This window comes from Rhipicephalus sanguineus, chromosome 10 (genome assembly GCF_013339695.2).
Source record: "Rhipicephalus sanguineus isolate Rsan-2018 chromosome 10, BIME_Rsan_1.4, whole genome shotgun sequence".
NCBI classification, from domain to species: Eukaryota; Metazoa; Arthropoda; class Arachnida; order Ixodida; family Ixodidae; genus Rhipicephalus; species Rhipicephalus sanguineus.
In genome coordinates, this window is record NC_051185.1 from 111,566,165 (window position 1) to 111,571,427 (window position 5,263).

At 48.0% G+C, this 5,263-nt stretch overlaps 1 long non-coding RNA gene across 1 annotated transcript; it reads right to left on the reverse strand.

The window, feature by feature from the left end:
- Positions 1–2,269: 2,269 nt before the first annotated feature.
- LOC125760210 (uncharacterized) lies at positions 2,270–3,857 on the reverse strand. Its single transcript, XR_007417840.1, has 2 exons — positions 3,606–3,857; positions 2,270–2,428 (listed from the first exon to the last, which is right to left on the reverse strand). It is a non-coding gene; the product is annotated as an uncharacterized LOC125760210 (long non-coding RNA).
- Between the last annotated feature and the right edge of the window lie 1,406 nt (positions 3,858–5,263).

Genomic DNA, 5,263 nt, shown 5'->3' on the forward strand with positions numbered 1-5,263 from the left:
GTGGCTTAGTAGTCGCAGCATCCTCGCCTGTCGTGGACACGCCATGCACGTCCATTGGCAACACGGTCAGATCCCGGGAGGAGACTCGGCACCCGGAGGCACTTTGTGACTGCCAAGACAGAGTGCGTCTCCAGAACATTTTGCAGAGGGGTGCATATGCGAAGGGGGGGGGGGGGGCGGAGGCATCCAGCAACGACCAGCGCACGCCGCGAAATTCCAGGAAGGGGAAGGCAGCCTCCTTTTTGCCTCCTCTCCCTCCTAGTGTTTTCCCTTCCTTCGTCGATTTAGGGTGAACCGTGAACCGGTGAGCCGTTCAAGTATAGTTCAAGTGAGCCGGTTCACTTAAGTGAGCTGAGCCGTTCGGAGCCGCTCACTCAAGTGAGCCGCTTTTCCCATCTCTATCTGACAACTCAACCGAGCCGAGCGCCGCCAAAAACCGGTTCCCGTGCCGCGCTTGACACAGCTACATTAGGCGGACGACGTTACCATCACAGTTTTTTGTTCTTTGTGTATTAGTAAAGTTGAAAATTTGAGTTCCGGACATAAAGGTGTACGCGACAAAGGAAGGGCTGCTGAGTAACGTTATCAAACCTATTCTTGCTGCAGTGATTGTGCTTCTATTTTATCTGCATTTGTGGTCGTCACTTGAATCTCTATGAGCACTGCTGTCGTTGAGGTGACGAGCACTGCTGTCGGTGAGTATTCCACCCTCCATGGAATGTTTCATTGCAATGAGGAAACTGCGTTGCCGTGAGGGCAGTCGAGAACTCTGGAATGGGTCGGAGTGATCGCTGCACGAATGATTGCGTCGCATATCTGAGCAATGATGGACCTTCTCATGACTGGCGTGGGAGTCTTGTCCTGTGGTCACTGTGGTTGGGCGATAAGCACCAAGACCACTAACACGGCTCGTGCGGTTGTTTGCATTGTGCAGTTATCAGTGAAGGCATAGAGAAAGTTTTCTTTCTGTATGGTGTAGGGGCGATCAACCACTTCAACAGAGCAAAGCGCAAGGTAAATGTAGCTGGTTGCCAAGCTTTCTAGAGATGGGTCGCTCAGGAGCGAGCCGGCTCTTTTTTTAAAGAGCGGGTGATCCGCGGCTCAGTAAAAGTGAGCGGCGGTTCTTTGGGAAAGGGGGAAAGCCGGTTCTCGCTTGTTCAGTGAGCCCAAAAAAAAATTGCTGGAGCGGCGATTATTGCGCAATAGTGAAGCCGTGCCCACCAAAAGATGGCGGCTGCACCCGCCATCTTAGTAGGGGCACGATAAGCCATCGGCGTTGCGTTTGGCGAAGGAAAGCGAGCGTTCTCCACGCACGCCAGAGAAGTTTAATGTGGCAACTTTTGCGGGTCAGATACTGCAGCAAGTGTGTCTTTGTGCTACTAGTTTTCTTAAATAAGCCTGAAAGTCGTGGCAAATTTTATTGGATATCAATCGCCAAGCAACAACGATCTTTTATTTCATAATTAACGTAGCTCTTACACCAACAGATTAAAACCACTTGATCTCTAAGAAGGCACCACCAGAAAAGAGCATGTTTCCGAGCTCTTTGGTGGGCAAAAGCCGGCTTCACTTTCTCTCGCAAGGCGTTTCGAGAGCTTCCACTCCAGAATGTGAGCCGTGCTGTACCGAACTGCTCAGAGAGCCGGGGATGAGCGGTGAGCCAGTGAGCGCATGAGCCGGGTTAAGGTGGCGGTACAGTAGTGCATTTGTCGGTAGCCGGTTCTCTCTCGCTCAGTGAGCCGTGCTGAACCAACGCCACTAGGTGTTGTTCTTTGAACCGGTCGAGCCGCTTCGTTCGAGTTCGCGTTCCTTGAGAGTGGTACGCTGCGTAAGGTACTTTAACGCTACGCTGGCTTTCACGCCATCTATTGGGGATGACAGAAAGCAACTGCCCTTTCGTTCTTGCTTACAACCTCCTCCCAGGTGAAAATTTGCAACTGGGAATGCAAATGGTCCCAACTGGTCCCAGTTCAAATGGTTTATGGAACAATTCCCAGTGGGGACCAGTTGGGTCCCCACTGCAACTGGTCCCAGCTGATCCCAGTTGGGTCCCCACTGCAACTGGTCCCAGTTGCTTCCCCACTGTAGCTGGTCCCAGTTGTTTCCCCACTGCAGCTGGTCCCAGCTTGTCATTGTTTTTTGCCCGCTTGTCCTATTGTCCTTTTCTGCCCTATTAGAATTAGCCTTGAGTAAGTGTTTCATGGGTGTCCCGTCATCATGCAGAAGGCCTGCAATATAGCAGCGCCCATGCAATGATAATCACAGTGGATGAATGAGGCATACGTTCAAATATATTTTCATAATCAAAACTACAAATGCTTATGCTGGCCCTTCATGATGTCGGCGACCATTTTGCCAAGGCAACTATGTCTTGTGTCACTTTCTTCCGGGCAGCTGCAGCGGCACTCGAGGAAATGCCTTCAAAATTCTGAAAATAAACAGAGCCATGAAATCAGAAAAACCGTAACACTTCTTTATTGAACTTTAACTTTGATAGCAATGTGTACAATGTTGGGGGTACAGTGAAAAATTATCCAGACCTGTGATTCACCGCACATGTTCACAATGTTGTGAAAGGCTGAGTGAAATATTACACACCCAACTATGGCTTATTGCGTAAAAGAACACAGCATATCTGCAAAATTTTGCGGCAACCGAGGAAGGAAATTAGAAGAGAGGGCAAAAGAAAAAAAATGAGTGGTGCCTTATCCTGTCTACATGCTTGCGTCCTGTGTTCTTTGAGATTCACCCAAGCATGAACTGCAAACTCGCCCAAGCTTATACATTGTGTGGTTAACACTGAATTACTGCAAACTATTTCAATAATCACTTACAATCTGTATGGTTATCTTTTTCGGGATGGTGGTGACTATTATGCATAGAGCATGCCACTAAATGTCAACTTAAAGATGGCATGAAGTAATTAAATTAAGCTATGGTAGATTCACGATGAGGCAGTCAGAAAGATATAACAGACTGTAGTCAAGGCAGCCTAGTTTCCATATCGTTGCAAGCCCAACACAGCAGTCAGGCTGCAATGAGTTGGCTAAAACACGTGCTGCATGTTACATGCTTATGCAATTAAGCCAACAGCATTAATAAACCGCACCAATGAACATATGTTACGCACATTTTGTAACGAATTATATCGTTCTTATGATGTTATGTTGAACAAGTTTGATAAGCCGATTGGTGCGCACGCCAACGCACACACCGCATCGACTAGAGCGTTTTATTAAGAGGCGATAAACGCGTTTTTGGCTCAAAACACACACGCTGAGCATAAAGTACACAAAGGGTTTGCGAGACTTCAACTACACTCACGAGCAGGGCACCGGTCCTTCAGCCCTGATCTACGCTTATGTTTCTTTGTGCATAGAGTCAAACACAACAACAAACTGCAACAATATATGTGTGCAATAATTCAACCTCCATTAAAGCGTCTGAACTGAAGCGTCGCTGGTCTCGCTGTCATCAGATACCAGAGACGGAGGACGAGGGACTTGTTTTCCCGATCTTTCTGCTTCGTCCCACGTTTTTAATACAAAAAATAAGGGCAATATCAAACAGACTAAATAAGAGTAAATACCATGCACTCAACTCACCGAACAATCGGAGCACATGGGCCTTGACGTAAGCTTGTCGTCTTGCCATTATTCTTGGTGCCACTTTGTAGAGTCATAATCCAAGACATTTGTGGCTGAGTTCTTATGGTGCACGTTGAACATAGCCTTCACGTTCTCGTCGCGGAAATACACTAAAGCAAACACCGTGTAAGCAGGCTTACGTGCCGAGATTACACAAAGCGTGCGCCGAGTTAACTATTTGGCTTAGCTTGGCTGGCTTGGCCGCAAGCTCGGCTTGTCTTCGTATCGGGCGAGCGCGGATGGCGCGCCGGACGCACGACGTTTTGCACCTGGTTTGCACCACATTATTTTCGCCTGTATTTTTATAGCGCTACTTGTCTTGCTTAGCATAAATTGCTGTAAAATTTAAATATTATTCAAAGCTTCTTTTTAAGGTTAGGACATTCTGTAGAAGCAAGGAACGTGAAAAAAAAAAGTTCATAACAATTACCACGCAGCATCTCTGGCGCCACGTCGCGCACCGGTTCACTTTTTTGGTCAATCGGCTGTTTCTATGCCGGTTGCGGTCTCATGGCAGTTTCTATGTTATTATTCTATGGTGTTTAACAACGCCTTCGCTATTTAGGCGCTGCTGTGTTGTCGATTCATTCGCAAGCATCGTGCGTTTGCACATTTTTCTTTAGCGTGCTTTACCAGTGCCTGTTTACCGCAGGGCAGGTACGGAGACACTGTACTGTCGTGGTCGACACGCAGTTTTTCTATAACATTATAGCCGCGCGAGTTGCTGACAGCGTACGTTAACGTGATTAGATTATCAAAGTGGCATGATTAGAAAAGCTACGTGCTAACCACGACGGTAAATATAAAGCGGCGCTGAAAAACCCTTTCGTTGCGCCACGTGTGTCTCGTCACCCTCGCTCGATCATGATCTTCGTTTCAACATGAGAAGCCGATCGAGTGCTCTGCTCAACCGCGGTTAATGAAGCGGAATCACTGTTTATTTGGAGCCTGGATATCAGGCAGGCCCGTAGCCAGGAATCTTTTTTTTTTTTTTTTGGGGGGGGGGGCACTTGGTGAAGGCCTGACTATTCGAGAAAGACACCTATTTTCATTATTTTCGGTAAAACACCCCATTAGGCAGCGCACAATTGGGACCACTTGCTTCCAATGTAACTGGTTAGGGTTTCCAACTGGGACCAGCTGCTTCCAGTTCAACTGGTCATGGTTCCCATTGGTGGCCAGTTGAGTTGTAACTGGGACAGCTGCTAACTGGAACCAGTTGCAACTGGAATCAACTGGGACCAGTTGAGTTGTAACTGGGACAGCTGCTAACTGGAACCAGTTGCAACTGGAATCAACTGGAACCAGTTGAGTTGTAACTGGGACCAGCTGCTAACTGGAACCAGTTGCAACTGGAATCAACTGGGACCCATTCGTTTCCAACTGGGGCCAGTTGGACTGCAACTGGGACCATTTGATCCCAGTTAATACCAGTTGAAACCAGTTGGATTCCCAGTTGCACATTTTCACCTGGGCTTGCTTACAACAGTCGCAGCCATGGAGGAAGGAAATAACTTCCTCATGGTCGCAGCCATGGTAGCAGCCAACAACATTGGAGAAGGGACAATCAACGTAGTCGCAGCATCCTCGCCTTCGGCTTCCTCCGCGGGTGCCCA